Source organism: Camelus dromedarius, chromosome 10, assembly GCF_036321535.1.
Source record: "Camelus dromedarius isolate mCamDro1 chromosome 10, mCamDro1.pat, whole genome shotgun sequence".
Classification (NCBI taxonomy): Eukaryota; Metazoa; Chordata; class Mammalia; order Artiodactyla; family Camelidae; genus Camelus; species Camelus dromedarius.
Genome location: NC_087445.1, coordinates 14338185 through 14357358, shown reverse-complemented (window position 1 = coordinate 14357358; position 19174 = coordinate 14338185). Strand labels below are relative to the sequence as shown.

At 39.4% G+C, this 19174-nt stretch overlaps 1 long non-coding RNA gene across 2 annotated transcripts in view; it reads left to right on the top strand.

Moving 5' to 3' along the window:
* Positions 1 to 19174, top strand: part of LOC116152588 (uncharacterized) — a 120840-nt gene that overhangs the window by 78748 nt on the left and 22918 nt on the right. The window lies entirely within an intron of this gene.

The window sequence follows — 19174 nt, the reverse complement described above, 5'->3', positions numbered from 1 at the left end:
CCTCTTGAGAACCTGGACATCAGATGCTGGGCTGTACCTATCCAGCTGCTCCTATGTGGTCAGCCTCTGTGCCTCAGGCACTTAGACCCTGGCTTACTGTGGTGAATGGGTCTCTGGCCAGGTGTTGGCTTCCTCACAGATGAAATCTGATAAAAGATCAGTTTACTTTGCCAAATGTTCAGGCTGCCCAAAGCCTGTTGGGATTCAGTGGCCCGTAACACTGGGTACTAACGTTGGGTGTATCAGATTCTTTTGTTGGTTAGTACTTCCTTGTTGATGTAAAGACCTTCCAAAAGAAAGTTTAAAAAACCTACACAGGAGATTGAGATACCCACAAAGGTACAGAACAATGCTACCATTCATATCATGCTACCCATCTGAAAGCACTCATAGGAAAAAGAAAATTAAGTTGCAAATGCTCTAAAGTTAACTTGTTAAGATAATCTTTCAAAAGCCAAGAATGTGGCAAAAAAGAAAAATAGCATGCCTGGAGTGATGTAAAAAAAATCTCAGAAGGGGTTGAAATATGAGCACTGTTTTGTAAACGTATTATTATAGGACCTTCAGTAAACCTACTTAAAAACTACATGAGGACCCTTTATGTACATAGATGAGAAAACTGAGATGCAGAGGATATTTTCTTCAGGATTATGTAACCAGTAGAACTGGTTACAGAAATAATAGAGCTGTTTTTTGTTTTGTTTTGAACCATCAAACCTTGGCTCTTTCTGTTATTGGATGGAAGGGAAAAAAAGATAACCTCAGTTCCTCGTCACCCCAAAAAAGAATTTTTAACAAGAGACAGAAAGTGTGATATATACAGAAGATTTTATTGGTAAAGTAAAAGTGTTGTAAAATACAGTACACTGCCGAGAATTCAGGGTGGGCCAACCTAAGAGAAGAAAAACGGTGCCACTCCTTTGTTTCTCCTGACAATTTACTGTCTTTCTGTATAGACTCCAGATCATCATGTTTGGTAGCTTGGAGACCATCCTCATTCTCATGGGTGCTCCTGAGAGGTGAGATTGCTTTAGGTAGACTGGTGCTAATATTACCAAACTTTTCATTCACTTTTTCTTGGATGGACTGTGGTGTGGGGAAGCAGTTTTGGATGCTGAATTCGAGAAACAAAATCCCCATTTAGGTTTGCTTAAGCCAGCGTTTCTCGGCCTTGGCTGTGGTTAGATTCACCTGAGAAGCTTTTAAACCCTACTGATACCTGGGAAGCACTTCAGTCCAGTTAAATTATAATCCCTGCAGGTAGAGCCTGGGCGACTCTAATGTGTGAGAACCACTGGCTTAAGTGAACATTTTAACACACTGAAAATCAGATTCTATGAAGGACCAAAAATGGCAAAATATGCTTCTTTCTTATGAGTGAGTTGTATTCCATTAAATATATATATGCTGCATCTTCATTGTCTATTCAACTATTGATGTGCCCTTAGGATGCTTCCGTATCTTGGCAATTATAAATAATGTTGCTGTTAATAGCAGGGTGTATGTATCTTTTTGAGTTGATTCTTATTTTGTGGTTGGCTTTATTCCTTTGATAACTATGTAAGTTTAAAAAGCTAAAGCTCTAAACATTCTTAAAACAATGAACAGTACGTATATGTAAATTTTAAAATATATGTGCAGTAAAAATTAAAAAAAAAAAACAAATGAGCTATTAAGCCATGAAAGACATGGAAGAAACTTAAAAGACATATTACTAAATGAAAGAAGCCAATCTGAAAAGGCTACAAAGTGTGCAATTCCAACCAAATGACATTCTGGAAAAGGCACAGCTACAGAAACAATAAAAAGATCGTGGTTTCCAGGGATTTGGGGAGAGAGAGGAAGGGAGGAATGAATAGATGGAACACAAGGGATTTTTAGGGCAATGAAATTATTCTGTATGATACTATAGTGGTGGCTACATGTCGTTATGCATTTGTCAAAACCCATAGAATATACAACATCAAGAGTGAACCCTAATGTAAACTATGGACTTTGGTTGATAATAATGTGACCATGTTGGTTCATCAGTTGTACCAAATATGCCACACTGATGAGGAACGTTGAGGGTAGGGGATTATATATTTGGGGATGGGGAGGGCTACGTGCGAACTCTGTATTTTCTGCTCAATTCTGCTGTGAACCTGAAACTGCTCTAAAAAATTGTCTATTAAAAAAAAAAAGAAAATCAGATTCTAGCAGGATAAAGCAATTAGCACAGGTGCTAAGTCAACCTGCTAAGCAACCTGTGATATCAAAACAAGTAATCATCTGTAGGAGGTAAAGAAAAGAACTCTAATCAGTCATTAGGAAGGACCACTGGGATCCATACCTTGGGATGTTATTCCGGAACTTGAGAAATGAATGAGCTCTCAGTTTCAGTATTGGCATTGAAATCTCTTATTAGTTCAGATTTTAAAAATGAGAAGAGGGAAGATAAATGAGGAAGCTCTGTGGGGACTGATGCTTTGGAATTTTCCCATGCTTTCATATCAGTGAAGCACAGTATTTGATGAGGAATGACATGTCTGCATATTAATGGAATTGTGATCAGTGCTGGGTATGCACTGAAGCCCATTCTTGCCTAAGAGTAATTTACATTCTATCAGGAAAGACTGGACATGTGTCAGGAGTCACCTTAAGGTAATGTGACAGAAATCTCTAAATACATTGAAAGCCTAACTCCTCATTTAAAGTCTTATCTTGTGGTTTAAAGGGTGTTACAGTTAATCACAGAAGGATATCTGAAATGTTCAATGAGTGTTACACACCTCAAATCGTATCATATGATTGTGAAAAAAAAATTAGCCATCATCACCTGTTTCCCTTATCTGCGCTTCCATTGAATACCAATTTATGTCAGTTTTACCTTTGTTTGAAATTGTATGGTCTAGATGAGTTACATTATGTTAGTTTCAGGTGTACCATTTAGTGATTTGACATTTTTATAGGCTGTGGCCCATTTAAAGTTATAAGATATTGGTTATTTACCCTTTCAGTAAGACTCAGTTCATCCTCTTCTCCTTGTCTTCAGTGTCTTCAGTTTAGACATTTCTTTCCTGGACCACAGGCAGAGACTTGTACCTGCTTCTAGAGTTTTTGAATTCTAGTCACTCTCAGGCTAGAGAAGCCATGAGAGGGCTCCTACTGTCTGCAGGAGAAGGTTTAGGAATCCAAAGTGTGGCATGCAGCCTTACAGCTCCAAGATGATTCTCAGACTAGCTGCATTCGCCTCATTGGGCAGCTTGTTAGAAATGCAGAATCTCCAAGGTTCCACTTCATACTTCTTGAACCAGAACCTGCATCTGAACAAGATCCCAAGATTATTGGTACTTACAATAAAATTTGGGAAGCACTTGTGTATCAGAGGTTTTGCGATCTGGCTTCAGCCTACTTCTCTTCCTTTCTCCTTCTGGCCATTGTGTGTTCCTGAAATACCAAACAGGCCTCATGGGGACCATCCTTCTCAACACTGTCCTCTTGGCAGATACCAGCTGTGCTATAAAGATCTCTCTCTGGAGCAATTTCCTTTGTTCCCTGTCTCTTTCTAGACAATCATTCCAGCCCTCCTCTGATGACGCTCATTGCATATGGAAAACTCTAGTGTTGAAATTTCTTCTTTACCTGTTGCTTTCACCCACCGGACTGTAAGTGCCTGAAAGGCAGGGGTTATGTGTTTTTCATCTCAGTGTCTTGGTTTGTAGTACCGAGCAGGGCGCCAGGCACTCAGTTAGTATTTCAGATTTCTTGCTCAGAGTTTAGTCTGATCAAAGCCTTTACCTGCAGATATAATTCTGCTTCCGATTCTGGGATGGTTATGTCTGAAGAAGATGATGTTAAGCTATCCCAGTCCTCGTAAGTTGAAGTTTAGTATAAATTTTCTTCAGTAAAAACCAGTGGGTATCCATATTTTTCCTGTGTGATAACTTTCCTCTCTATCCCCAAAGCCTTCATTTTGGCCCAGCCTTCTGAGTTGGGCTCTGAGGTTGTACCTTAGTTTTATAACTTGTCTTTGTAGCATAGCTCCAACATCAACGGGAGAGTGGGGAATGGCTGGTCAAGTGTCATCTGTCCTCACAGCCCTCAGGGCTGGCAGCCCTCTGCTCTTTCCTTGCTACCCTTAGACCCTGGAGTCTTTTCCCAGGCTGCTTTTAGTTTCATCTGCCTAGCCGTTCTCCCTCCTGCTTTTTCTAAGATACGCTGCCTGTTGTGTGAATTTTCTTACGTTTTACTTCCTCCATGAACTATCCAAGTTTCCCTAAGGATAGGGTTGCCAGGCTTAGAAAGTTAAATTTGAACTTCAGATAAACAAGGAGTAATTGTTAAATAGAAATACATTCCAGATTTTGCAGGGGATACATTGATATTAAAAAAATGATTTGTCATTTATCTGAAATTCAAATATAACTGAGCATCTGGTATTTTATCTGCAACTCTTCTGTTACCAAACCAAACCTGAGTCCACTCGCTCCCACGCAGTGAAAGCCAATTTACCAACACTGGGTCGTGGTGAAGGAAAGCGCAGCATTTGTTGTAGGGCACCATACAAGGAGTCAGGGACAGCTAGCGCTGAAAAACTTTGAACTCCTCAGTAGGATTCAGGAAGGCCTTTGTAAAGGCCAGGTGAGGACGGGGAGTCCCAGGGCATGTGATCAGCTTGTGCACAACTCTCTGATTGGTTGATGGTGATAAAAGGGCAGAATCACAGGGGTTAACCTTATCAATTCTTAGGCACTAGTAGGTCTGGAGGCTACGTGCTCTTCTTCTCTTTGGTGTCAGTTTTAGCATTTGTAAAACAACTCAGAAAATGCATAACAGATCTGATTATCTAGGTACCTCAGAGAGGAGCTACAGCAGAGGATGTAGGGGAGGAGTCTGTCCTGGGATGGCCCCACAGTTACACTTCGAAGGGCTGTCTTTGAAAACCTCACACTCCATTATCTTCCTCAAAGAGCAGAAGTAAAACTGTTAACAATTTGAAAGAGAAAGGGAAAAAAATCCAGGGGGAAACCGTCACATGTTAAGATTTCATACTATTATCCAGTTGAAATAACTATGTTGAGTGTGTATAAACCACTCAGTTGCAGGCAAAAGAGAAATCTTTGGTGGTATAGAGAAACTTTGGAAATCTCTGGTAGGTAATTTGCATTTTCAGTGACGCTGGTGTCAGTAAAGTTGGTAGGCAGCAGAGAGCAGCAGCGAGGGATGCACGAAGGATGCACAGCATGGACTCCACCCCTTGCATCTCTAATCCCAACCCCGCCGCTAACTGTGTAACCTGGGGCAGGTCACTTTATCTGGGCTTCAGTTTTCCTCATGTGTAAATAGAGATAATAGTATTATCTACAGAAAAGGGATTTTTATGAGGATTAAATGAGTGAATCTATTTTCTCTGGCAGGTGGTAAGTAGTCAGTAAAAGGTTATCTGCCAGTACTACTCCTACTACTAAATGGTTATCTCTAGTCAAGGTGCTGAGCATGTTTCCTGAAAGTCAAGAAGCACATTTCTTTTCGAATACCAGTACATTTGAGAATGGTATGGTTGGAGCGGGACTTCAGACACACGGGGTATGAAGTCTGCGCCAGGTAATTCAGATAAAATGTCTCTGGTCCTCCCCAGCCCAGCTGACGACCACTGACTTCAGGCGTTGCATGAAACAAAGTCATGCAGAATGTCTTATACTCCCGAGATCCAAGTGAATAGGACTCCTTTTTCACATGTATCCAGAGTCTTTATCAAAATGAAATGTTTTTAAGTGGCTTTTGCCTTTTAAGAAGTAGACTGAGAACAGGGTGGAGGAAATAGAGGAAATGAGGCTCTGTGGTTATGTTAACTGTGTTTTCCAAATAAAAGAAAGACATAGATTCATTGACAAAGGAGAAATTGATCAATTTTAAATGCATGCTTAAATGTATTCATTTGAGCAAATTTTATAATTATTAAATACCTTTAATGTACATTTAAATATATAAGTAATTCTTAATAGTTACAGAATAAAAGGCAGTGAATATAAATAAAATAGGGGGAAAAAACCCCCAAAGATTAGATAGAGATAAGCACTGTAAATGTTTTGTTGTAGACATGTAATGTTTTAAATAACTAGGATATCTGTGTAGTGCAAATACATATATTTAAAACCAGTAAGCTATGTTATTTGTTAACTTGAATTTGTCACTGAACTTGGTCTTGTAAACATAAGTTACTTTTTATACATAAGTGATATTAATGCAAAAGACTGCAATAGTCTGACAGTCGGAAGAATTCTGAACAGCTTGGCTATTACACAGGTGAATTTGATCATCATGTTCCAATAATTTGCCCAATATTTTAGCAAGTAACAAAGCCACTGAAAGTTTCATAAGACAATATGCCAAATGGTCATGATTTTGTAACACTAAGATAATAAAAGCAGTTATCATTACTTAATGTTTCTGTTAAATGTTAGTACCCTAAATCATTCATTTATTCAGTTATTCAATCAGTCAAGTATCGTTGAGGACATTAGAAGCACTAGGTCTACAGTGGTTACTCAAATGGACACAGTGCACGCCCTCCTAGGGCTTAAAATCTAATTTGTTGATAGACAATAAACATATGTATAAATAAATTAGTATGTAATTGAAAATTATGATAAGAAAAATAATGTATTTTGATAACAGATAATGTAGTCTAGAGATCAGTGATTAGGGCAAGCTTAGACAGTACAGAGTTAAGAAGTGTTGCACTTGTTGCTCAATATTCTAACTCTCTTCAGAAACCAGTGAGGAATTTTTATGATATCCATTTTACAGATGGAGAATATGAGACTCAGAGAGGTCACATAAACATACCAAGTCATGCTACCATAAAATCTAATTGGGTTGTGGAAGAACATTTTGAAGTGTACATTTTTGTTTTTACTGTTTACTAACTAGGGCTATTCCTGTTAATTGGGGTTTGTCTAATGCCAGTGTAGCCTGAAGTGATCCCTAGAGATTGAAGTCACCAGATGTCCATAATTAGCAGTGACAGGCTCCATTCAATCTTCCTTTCCTATCTTTTATTTATTTAGGACACAACTCTGAAATGCATTGTAATAAGAGTGATATTAAGTATTAGAATATTTGGAGCAGTGGCTACATGAATGCATTTTTGCATCTTTCACAAATGAAAATTTGGGCAACTGAGATTTTGGGAAGAATGGAAGAGCATAATTCAAGGTCATCGGTGCTGTCAAGCACCTGGGTTATGGTGATTACTATAGAGGGCAGACTCCCATGCTTGGACAATTAGTGGTGCAGCAGACAGAATCAAGATCCTGTAGGAAGAAATAACAACTCCCCCCTAAACAGGAATCTACCTGAGATAGACACTTAAATGGGTGCTCACATCCCAGAGGTTTAGAAGCTGGCCTCAGAGCACCTGTGATCAGGACTAGACTCTTCCTCAGAAAACTGTCCTGTGTCTGCTTTAACACAGAAGTTTGAATGGGTGATGGGGTCCCAGTGTTGTGCTCTGTATCACAGCATGATCATAGTGTAATTTCCCAAATGGGTAGTTTCGATTTTCCCACCATGATTATAAACAAAATGAAAATCCTATCAGTAGAGTCTAATAGAATAGTATATCTTGTTGAATCAAGAGGAAACAGAATAATTAGCTGTAAAGGACTATTGGCTGTAAACCATCTAAAAGTTGGAGGATATTCTTCCATCTGGTGATGTCTTGGAAATGGTGGCTGTGGATGACAGCAGAAGACTTTGTCCTCCTCCTTTCTTGTGTAGTTAGGGAGATTGAGAAGGAGCCACTGATGCTCACTTTGGCCAGAAGACCTACCCCTATGGAAAACTCCCCTCCATAGTCGAGTGCCATCTTGAGGAATGTCGTAACTATTTATAAGCCATCAGCCTCACTGCATTGGCTTGTAGGCAACAGAAACATCTTCATGTTAACTCTGAAATGGTTAGCTAAATCCTTATGGGTTGAAGTGGGGTGGGGTGGGCATGTTTTAGATAGCCTCTAAACCTTATTAGTCAAGGGCAGGGCCCCATGGGATTTTTTACTAGAACTGGTCTTGAGAGCTAAGACCGCTTATTGATGCAGCGTGTAAGGCAATTTAAGATGAGACAGTAAAATTCACTGTGTCACAGTAGAGAAGTTCTATGTTAAAAAAAAAAAAAAGTAGCAAATTCCATGTTGGGTCACCTTTAAGTAGATATTATGAAACTTTAAATACAAGTTACTTTTCTTCTTAGTGGGAGGCTGCTGAAGATGGCTAAGGTGACTCCCATTTATAAGGAACTGGTGTAAAAGATCCTGCCAGCTATTGTTCCTGGTAATCAGTTCCTTCTCTCCCTTCGGGAAATTACTTTCAAGGTAGTGCATAAACAGGTTCACAGTTATTTTATAGCTTGCTGTTTAATAGTGCCTCCCCAGTCTGAATTTTGCTCAAGATATTTTACCTTACCAATGGGCTTAATTTATTGCTTCCATTAGACACGGATACCAAGTTAGAGAAAGCTTTGAAGTCGATGTTTTGTTTTACTGCACTAAGACGATCCTCTAGGTTTTTCAGCTCACGTCTGTTACCTTGCATTGGGCCAGAGCCAAGTCTGTATTTTCCTTGAGAAGGAATAAAGTATGATTCAATTCTAATACCTAGCCTAGTACTGGGTATATAGTAGACCCCCCATGAACATTTGTTTATTGACAGTTTATTTTAAAATGTATTGGTTGCTTACTTTGAGCAGACGCCATGTCTTATACATAAAGTCGGTATGATCAGATCTCCATCCTTCTATAGCTGAATGAAGGACTCTACTCAAGGTCATTATTATCTGTAGAGGAAACATCTGCACAGATAATGGTAGAACTAAGTGGAATAAGGTGAATGCTTGATGGCTAAAAACAAAATTTAGGTCAAACATTCAGGAGGGAAAGATGAATTCTGTCTTAAAGTAATAATGATACACTTCATAATTATCTCTGTGTCCCTGTAAAGTAAGTTATCAACTTCTGAGTGTCAATGACATCTGTCACCTTACCGTGACACTGAGCCTAAAGGAAGCATTTAATATTGGAGCTATCCATGTTTTCCATAGAATCATTAATAACAATTGCTTTAGGATGGAAAGACAATTATTTCTTAAAGAAATTTCAAAAATGATCATATTTTAACGACAAAAACATAAACTTCATTTTTTTTTTTAAATGAAGTTTACATTTGGAAGAGAAGCCTTGTAGGGAATGGATCCCCTTCAAGATCGCACCAAGGAGGTGGGAGGAGATCTGTTTACTTAGCGTTAGACATTTTGTCATAGATTATGGAGAAAAGCTTTACCATTTAGCAATCATGCTGCGCTTGTGCTTCCATTTGATGTGTGGTTAGAATACCAAAGTGTTTTCCGAGAGTGTTCTGAAACAGTTCTAGTCTTGACGGGTTCAAGGTTGTATACACTTCAACCTTGGATCCATGGCTTGTTGGTGGCAAGTTAAGGAGGACATACAGAACTGACTGCTTGTGAAGGCACCACGTTATTGGGGTGCAGAGACAGCTCAATCATCTATGGCTGGCTAGTGTGAACTGCAGAGAAGGTAGCGATGAACGAACTTCTCCAACTAAAGTATCCACTAGCATTAGAAACCCTTGGGGATGAAAGTCTGCCTCAGTTTAGCCAGTAACACTTTCCAAGGGTTAAAAAGATGCCATGTGTTGGGGTGTCATATCGGCTCCTTCCTGGATATGGCTGACTCTGCATTAGGATAACACAAACACTATAGCGCCTAAATTCTGTTTTCTAATATGGCCTTCAGAAGAGCATCCTAGCAGTTGAAACTTCTCATTAATAAGCTCAACCTGTAACACATAGTAGATTTATAATATAGGTTATTTGTATTATTATTACTATTATAAGGATGATGACGTGAGGTCAGGCTAAGTTCTTATAGAAATGGTATAGTTATAAAACCTTCCCTTTGTGCTTTTAGATCTAAATGAACCCATTTATATTACATGGCACAAAAGTCTAGAATCTTAGCTCATTTCTTGCCAGAACAGATTGAGCATTCCTTCTTTGAGCAAAACGACCTTTATTTTGGGTTGCTCTGAGACACACTTATCTATGGGAGTCTTAATCTTGTTGATCCCAACAAGGCTGAACTCAGTGCTCAGCTTGTACTAGGACTCCCATACTTGTGTGTTAAAGGAATTAAATAAATTCCTGGTTTCTTTCTTCCTGTCTTCATAGTAGCAGCGTGTTGCGTTCCTCCCTCGAGGCTGTGTCTGAGGAAGTGGCCTGACTGTGGCAGAAGTGACTGTCATGTCTCTATTAGGTGCCCTTCCTCTTGGGGAAGTCAGCCTTCACATTTTGCTTCCCCTCCTCACTCTGTGTCCCTGACCCTTCTCTTCACATTAGATTCTGTTCATTGCATGGTCTTCAGCTACGATGCTCTGGTGTGTGTCTGTGGTTCAAACACCTGCCCCCACTTCTTTCCCTGGAGGGAACTTTGGAGGAAATGTCGGCCCAATTTCATTTCTGAAGCAACTGGCATCTCAAATCCTGCCTTAAGTCACCTTAACCCAATTTAAAGCGTTCTGGTCCTCATAGCTTTATAGAGCAGCAGCATATGTCTTGCCTAGCCATCAAATGTAATAAGAGCAGACAGTCTTGTCTCTCCAATGGTTCCTGTGGAATCATCCTGCATCCGTGTGTCATCTAACACAGAGCCTTTTGTCAGCTTAGGAAAGTGAAATTCATGAGTTTAAAAATAGAGGACATCCTCCGTGGAGTTGCAGCCTCACCAGAATTACACCTGCTGCAAAAAGGGACTCCACAGAGACTGCCTAGCTGGCTGGAGCAACACGGGACATGTGGTTGACTCACTGTGAGGTGATGTCTGAGACCGCTGGTCCATCTGGCACTGACACCGAAGTTTTGACTACCTATTAGCCACGTTTCCTGGGCTGAACACTGCCCTTTGGCTGAACTCTCTAAACACTGTGTTTGCTGCTACTGCTTTAGACTTGAGTGTCCTATCAGCACTTTTTGTTGTTATTGTATTGGCCTCCTTTGGTTCAGATGCCACAGTGCTGTCCCAATAAGCTAAAAATTAAAGAAGAATAAGCAAAGTAAATAAATAAATAAACCAGGCTGGAGATCATTATGTATAGCCTAATTATCAGTAGGTTAAAAAAAAAGACATTCTGTCTTAGAATGTTATATCACCTCTAGCCAGCATATAGCTGCCTCTGAATTAGGGTAAAGCAAAAACACTGGCTCCTAAATTCTGTTTTCTATTATATCCTCCAGAAGAACCTACCAGCAGTTAAAACTTCTCATTAATAAGATCATCTTGTAACACAATGGAGTTGTAAGTTAGGCTTGTTTGAATAACAGTAACAATGATGAGGATACGGACACTTACCTTATAAGTGTTATAAGGTTATAAGCTAAGCAGCTGATGTGTCACTCCTCCTTCAATACTCTGAAGAGGCCTATAAGGAGGGAATTATTAGCCCCATTTTACAGATGACAAAACTGACACTTAGAGAAGTGACTTCCTTGTGGTCACTCAGCTAGTAAATGCAGAAAGCGAGTGATCTAATTGCAGGCTTTTTATGTATCTGTTTTATAAGGGAAGCAGAGTAGCTCTAAATGACATGGAATAAATAATTTAGTACAGAGATTAGATCTTTCTCGATTATAGGAGTTAGTGAAGTCTAAGGAAGGCCATCGCCTCTGCATCTCTAGTGTTGGGCTTGAAGTCACTGGTACTAAGTAAAGAGAATTTGTTATAAGGATATAGAAGTATTTTATGGAACTTTGGGCCAAAAAGCAGCAGTTGTCAAGTCATCAGGAACTGAGATGCTGGTTCAGTCTGTCTCTCTCTGCCTTTCCTCTCTCAGCACAGACTTTTGTCTTTCTTCTCTCTGAGCATCCATTGCATCTTTTCTTTCCCAAGGTTGACTGTGTTTTTCTCTTTTGTACATATGATAGAAGATGGACATTTCTATAGCTACCAAATATATAGATCGTATATCAAGTGATAAACAGAGAACAACTTGGGGCTTGAATCCTCATACAGATCCTGGGATGTGGAATCTCAGTGACCTAACTTGGATCAATGGTCTAATCAAATGTGACTTGGGAGGAGTACAGTGAAGACAAGGAGGGTCATGGGTGGGCAGCCTTCTCCAAAAGTACGTTACAACCAAGATTGTTCTGGTGCTGTGTAAAGAATGAATTGCAGGCGGTGATAATGGAAATGAGGAGAGCAGTGAGGACTCTCTTGTACCTGCTCATTTCTGTAATTTGGGTCAGTGTAATAGTACTGGAGGTGGAGAGAGGAGGTCAGATTTGGGATATTTCTGAAAGCTGACAGGCTTTGCTACTGGTTTCTGTAGCAGAATCTCCTGAAACTGATCAGGCAAGGAGGCTGAGATTTTACTTTTTAAGCCAATGTATTTATTTCCAAGTGGATGTGAAAACTACCTTGGAAGGGTTACAATCTATCTGGATTTTCATTTCAGGTAATTGTAGAATTGCTATAGAGATATAACCCGACTTCTGCCTCCTGAGTTCATGAAAAGAAAATGGAAGATCAGAGATATTAAGAGGTTACAAAATCTCTTTTAAGTTTAGTTATATTTTAAATCATAACCCCTCATCCAAATTGCATAGATCTTTTGGAATGTGCTTAAAAAAGAAACAGTGATCAGAAGTCCACTTGACAGATTGGGTTAATCTTCAGTTTTTCAAGTGAATTGGGATTAGAGTGAATTATTCTCACTTTAAGTTAGAATAACTACTCTCCCTACCAAAAAGAACATGCATTTAAGTTGACAATCTCTTGGTTCTGATTCTGCAGATGTCTTTAGTTTGAACATACGGTGATTGTACCTACCACCTGTGCGGAAAGTTTTGCAAACACTGGAGATTTGAGACCCAATGTCAGCTCCAAGTTTCATATTTATTGGCTTCAGTAATTCTTACCTTATAACCTTCTCTCAACCTTTAGATACCTTGAGATTATTATATTTGTCTGAGTGTTAGTAAAAAAGTCATTACACTGTGGTGGAGCACAGTATTTAAGCAACTGTGATGGCTTGTTTCAATTCTAGAATATTATACTTTTCTTTGTCATCTTGGGGCTTTCTAAGCCACTAACTCCTCTCTTTAATATATTGTAATAAATATGTTTTTTGTTATTTTCATTTTTATAATTTCATCATCATATGTGAGTTTAAAGTCGTTTACAAAAGGAAAAAGTAAAAGCTTCTCTTAGGCTCTAACACATTTAACTTTTAGTACTGAAATACTTTTATGCTGTTCTTATTTTATTGCACCTATTAATATTTATGTATAGTTAAATTCCTTTATAATATTTTCTAAGAGGCCAAGCTTTAATATTATAGGCAGAACAATGTGAAATATATAATACAGTGGATGTTGAGGCAATTTACAATCGTTAGCCTGCAGGTAAGATGCTTCTTAGCATAATACATTGGAAAATATATATATCTCATCTTATCTACAGTCTAGAAATGGCCACTGTGGCCAAGCAGGTTTGGAAAAAAATGGTAACAAGCTTTATAGGGCAGGGTAGAATAGAATGAACAGAATAATCAAGGGCTAAAATGGAATACATTGACTTGAAGTTTTGGTCAGATGTGAAAATTTTTTATATCTGATCAAAGGGGTACATGTAGATACATTTCTATTAGTTAATTTTTTTGGTTCCTGTTTCATAAATGTTAAACATGAGGCACAGATAATATTAAGCAGCTTGTCCAAAATCATTTAGCATTGAACCACTAAAGGAACTGATGTAAAGAACAAAGTATTACATCCTAATCCTTAGCTATGCCATTACCTGTTTGTCCCACTGTAGACATATGATTTATATGAAGTTGGTACATACTGGGTACTCAGTAAACACTTGGTGGTTCATGGAAACACCAAGTCTCGGTTTTCTCATCTCTAAAATTGGAACAATATCTACTCATATAATGGAGAAAATTTATGATTTACCTGAAAATACTTGAAAAAGTTTAACGAGAAGGCAAAGAAGAGTCATTGAGGGATTTAGAATTTTCATTCTAGATCTCACTTGCCATATTATTTTCAAACAGAATGCAAAGCAATAGGAGATGTGTCAGGGGAGGGTATAGGACAGTGATAGAGTACATACTTAGCATGCATGGGGTCCTGGGTTCAATCCCCAGTACCTCCATTAAATAAACAAACAAACAAACCTAATTGCCTACCTCCCTCCTCAAAAAAAAAAAAAAAACAACAACAAAAAAACGAAAAAGAGGAGATGTGTCTACCTGTGGTCAGTCAGTATGTGGTTGTAAAAGGAGAATATTGAAAGCATCGTAACAATTATAGAAGAGAAGAGAGACCACGAGAAAAAGTCACCTCTGGGGAGAACAGAGAGTGACATGAGCTAAGGGTGACAAAGGGCACTGCTCTCTTTCTGCTGTGAGAGGCAGATGATAATGTTTCCCCTCTGCTTTGGAGTTCCTGGAGCTCTGCTTCTTTTTCTGCTTTTAAACTGCACTTTTTTCTAAAGTGAGTCATCATGTCATCCCATTGAGGCTGTGGGGTGACTGGTCGGTTAGTGTGCTGCCTTTATATCTCACTGCCGGCATATGGTCTCTGGGGAATAACCCCTTTATTATTTGCACAGCTGTTGAGTCATATTACGTTGAAACATTACATGCACAATTATGTTCAATTATATAAAATGAATCTATTTTACCTAATGCTTATTCTCTAGGGTTTGTGCATCTTTAGTTACAGGAAGTTTAGCACAGACTAGCAGATGGTACAACACAATGTTTGGAAGCTAATAAATTTAAATGTCACAGCATGCTACATTTTTCAACATATATATCTATGTATCTCAGTCACATGCCTCAGCTCGCTTTTGAAGTAGAAGAACAACTGTACTGAACGTCGTGCATTTATATCCTCCTGCGGTGTGATGATGTGGCTTTGGGGTTGGTGGGCAAGTGACGTCAAGCCGTAACATTTCCTCCTTTGTACTTTGGCTTGTCCCTCTTCCCCAAGGACACCACCTGTCAGAGGCACTTCTGTGACATAGCTCTCTGCCTGTTCTCTAATAAGCTTTTCCAGTTCCTCATTTTTGCCAGGTAATCAAGACACTGCCGTCACCTCCCTCCCTCACCGCTGTTTCCCTGCCTAGTCTGGACTGGCTCTGGGTTGCTTTTCTTGCAATGATTCTAGCAAGCCCTTAAGTCGTGCCCTAGTAGCACTGCATTTTTACTCTACATCTTGTCTCTTTTGAAATTGTTTTGTTCTGCTGGCTCAGGTGTTGGTTGAGGGAGGCAATGTTTGTATTCGACATGCAGATGATGGGGCAGGTATAGATGGTCCTCTCTCACCAAGGATGTAGATTGGCCCTTCCCTCCTGCCTCCTGCCATGAGTGGAAGTATTTTTCACTTCTAGGCTGCCTGTCTGGGAACTTGGCATTTTCCTCCCTTTAAGGGCACGTATTCTGAAACTGGCTAATGGGACTGCTAACCAACATTTCAGAAACAGAGACCTGATTGAAATAAGAAGGCATTTATTTGGGGTTTAGTAGGACTGCAGCCTAAGAGACACAGATTCAAGAAGCACTGGAATTGTGTTCCACTGCACTACAAAATGGGGGAGGCTAACAAAGGTGAAAAACTACAAGGTTACAGTTAGTTACATGAATTGTTTATTAAGAATTATATTTGGAGCTGGCAAGAAATAAGGGTGCTTGTTAACTAAGGATTGGTTGGGGTCTGAAATGGTTGCATAGTTCCAAGGGGAGACCTTGAGACCATAAGGTTGCAGCCGACGGGCATTGTTCTGAATACAATGGTGGTGGTGTTTTTGGGTCTAGCATGGTTCAGAGAAAGTTCAGGTTCTCAGTGGTACAGGGATGTGTCTGGGATCAGACTCTCAATGGCCGCCTGACTCCATTTGTGTGTGCCTGAACTGTAGTTACTCCATTATAATGTCAATTTTCTATAGGACTCAGACTTCATTTCTTTGAGACTAAGGGTTCACTTTCTACTTGGATCTGACTACATGGGCTGCAAACTTTCCAAGCTTGTATTGCCTTTGAAGTGCCCAGAGAAGCCCAGAGAAGCTCGGGTTTGCACTATGGGCAGTAATGACAGGCTTGGACCCAGGCTGTGCTAGGTGGTCTGCCCACCTTGAAAGTCTATCTCCATCACTTGTTCTGATTTAAGGATTAGAAACCAACTGAGTTTCAATGGCAGCCCAGGGGAGGGTGGTGATGGGAAAGACAATGGAGTGATTAGGAACCCAGACCATGGGGACAGAGGTCTGTGTTTGAGATCTCATTCTGTCACATGTTGCTTTTCTAACCTTAGTCAAGTTTTTCCTCTTTCTGAGCCTCCGCTTCCTCATTTGTAAAATGGGGATAATAAATTTTACCTCGGAGAAATGTAGTGGAAATCAAATGAGATCAATCATTTAAAGCAATTATCCTGGTGCCTGACAGCAGGGTAAACACAAAATAAATAGTGGCTATTATTACAGTGGAGTGAAACTAATTGGAAATCCAAATTTATTTATTTCCTGAATGAACATATTGAGCCGATAATAATAGCTAACATTTACTGAGCATGTTTGTGGCCCTTAGTCTTCTGGTGCTTATATTTTTCTGTGGAGCTTATGGTCTAGAATTTCTGCAGCTACCTCACGAGGTCAGCAGACTTCTGGTATCCGAATCCAGCTGTGTGGGAGGGGGAGAAACCCTGGGTCCAAGTTCAAATGTGGCTCTTCCACTTACTTTTGCATGGCTTTAACAACTCACTTATGCTTTCCATTTTGGTTTCCTTATTTGCTGATGGTGAAAATAACTCTTTACTCTTAATGAAATAATTCACCTGAAATGCTTGATCCATGGTAGGGAGTAATACTGCTTCCTCTGCTCCCCCAACCCTTCCTTCTTTCCTCCCTCACTTCCTTTTCTCCACTAAACTTCCAAATTTCTGAAATTCCACAAATAAAGCTGCAGGTTTCTAGATTTGAAGTGGAAATTCTGTAGACTTTCAATTAAAGAGATCAATGTCTGTCTGTTACATCGGGGGAACGACCTTCATGCTCAAAGAGGGCAGAGATTTGACTTTGATGTCCTGTCTTTGTCCAGTGAGTGGTGATTGTGAGCTGAGTGTTAGAGGAGAGTAGAAAAGGCTTAACTGGGAATTGCTGTCTTTTATAAGTCTATGTCTGCACCTTCTTTTTTTTGTTCCCAAGTCCTAGCATGTGAATTTCTGTGTGTTTTGTCCACATTCTAGTCAAATCCTACTAAAGAAGACAAGATAATATTTAACATGGATGGATTGAAAAGAAAAACTAAAGGGACAGATCCTAGTTTTTTCCTTTTTAAAAATAAACCTGGGTAGCTGTAGTCCATAGGTTTAAGGTTAGGCATTGTGTTGTCAATGATGTGGAATCAGCTGGAAGCCTGCTTTGACTTTTGCCTCAACCTGAGTACTGGTTGAGCACTGGCTTGTGCCAAACCTCTTCTTCTATACCATCAAGCTTTTGATTTCGTGAGTGTCCATCAGCTAGGATTGGATGGTAGAATATTTGTAGAGAATCTCAGTTCAGGTGACCTTGATGCTTTCAGTTAATTCTCCTGGGCTGTCTAGTTTCTGGGACTTTTGGCTTCTGGCAAGGATCACTAGCTTAAGAGTTGCCTCAGCTGCATGAACTCACATTTATTAAACAGAAACCTAATCTTCAAACTTAACCAATTTTGTTGAAGGAAGGCAACTTCTTTCTTTTTTTTGGCTGGGGGCTTGGGGAGATATCCATCTTGTTTATTTGCTTTATTCTTTTATTGAGAGTTTGAATAATACTTTCAGGCTTCTCGTCTGTAGCCTTTGGAAAAGGCTCATTCTTTCCCCCTAAGTGTTAAAACTATGAAATAAAAATAATGGTGAGGAGGCACTTGGAGTTGAAGAAGATTGGTTACATTTTAGGACATCAGGGGCCCAGTAGGGTGATGGTTGGGGGGTGGTTGTCAGGGCATCTGGAAAGAGAGAAGCTGAGTCTGGATGAAGAAAGAGAGGAATCTGCTAATATTAGCAGAAACTAAGCAGTATTAGCATGAAAAAATCAGGACATAAAGACCCAGACTTAGAAAAGACTGTCCTCAGAGTGCTGGTCAGAGTTGTCCAGCCTGTTGCAGGAGCAAATGGGTGTTATCTTCCTGATGTTTGATGGTGGAGGGAGGGTGTAGGAATGACTTACGAAGTGTGATGTTGGAAGGATGTTATCTGGCCTCGGTAGGGAGAGGAAGGAAACTGAAGGAAACTTATTGAAACTGCCTTCTTGGTATGGGGCTTGGGTATGAATCTTCAGTTACTTTTTTTGAGAAATGGTTTTATTACCTGTTTTAAGAGTTCATACTCAGATATTGTCCCAGCTCTGTGCTTATAAACTGCAGTGGCAGGGGATAAAAATGTTGCCTGATTGGAAAGGGATAGGACAAAATATTTTAAGAGCCATGAAAGGTTTATGCTTTGATATGGGGATTTCCCTCCTGGAAATTGCTCTTAAAGAAATAATCCGATAAAGGGACAAAGCTTTATGCACCATGATATTCATTGCAGCATTGTCTGTCTTGGAGAAAAATCTGAAAATTGCCTGAAAGTCCAACATTAAGAAAGCATGAAGTAAGTTAAGCTCATCAAATCAATGGACTGTTCTGTAACCATTAGGAGTTATAATTGAAGACTGCCTCAATAGTGGAAAAACTGTCTGTAACATAAAATGAAAGAAAACCTACAAATACTGTGCGTGTCAAAGCTCTATCCAGCTGGGTAGCACTTATTTTCATGTGTAGGCAAGGATTAGAAAAATGAAAATAGAAACTGTGTGAGGGTGATGGGAATGTAGATGATTTTATTTTTTTTTTTAATCTTTTTAGTGCTCTTTACTATAGTGTCTGTGCAGCTAGAAAAAAAGTTTTTTTGGCAATGCCATGGAGGAAGTAGGGATTGGATACATGAATGAAAGCTTTTAGTGATTCTTATTCCTTGATAAAGGCAACCTAATTGAGATTTCATTTACTTTGTTTAGTTAACTCCTGGCTCTTTTCTTTTGCAAGAGGTTGGGTCGATTATTGGGGGAGTTCCAGATCGTTAAAAACAAAATCTC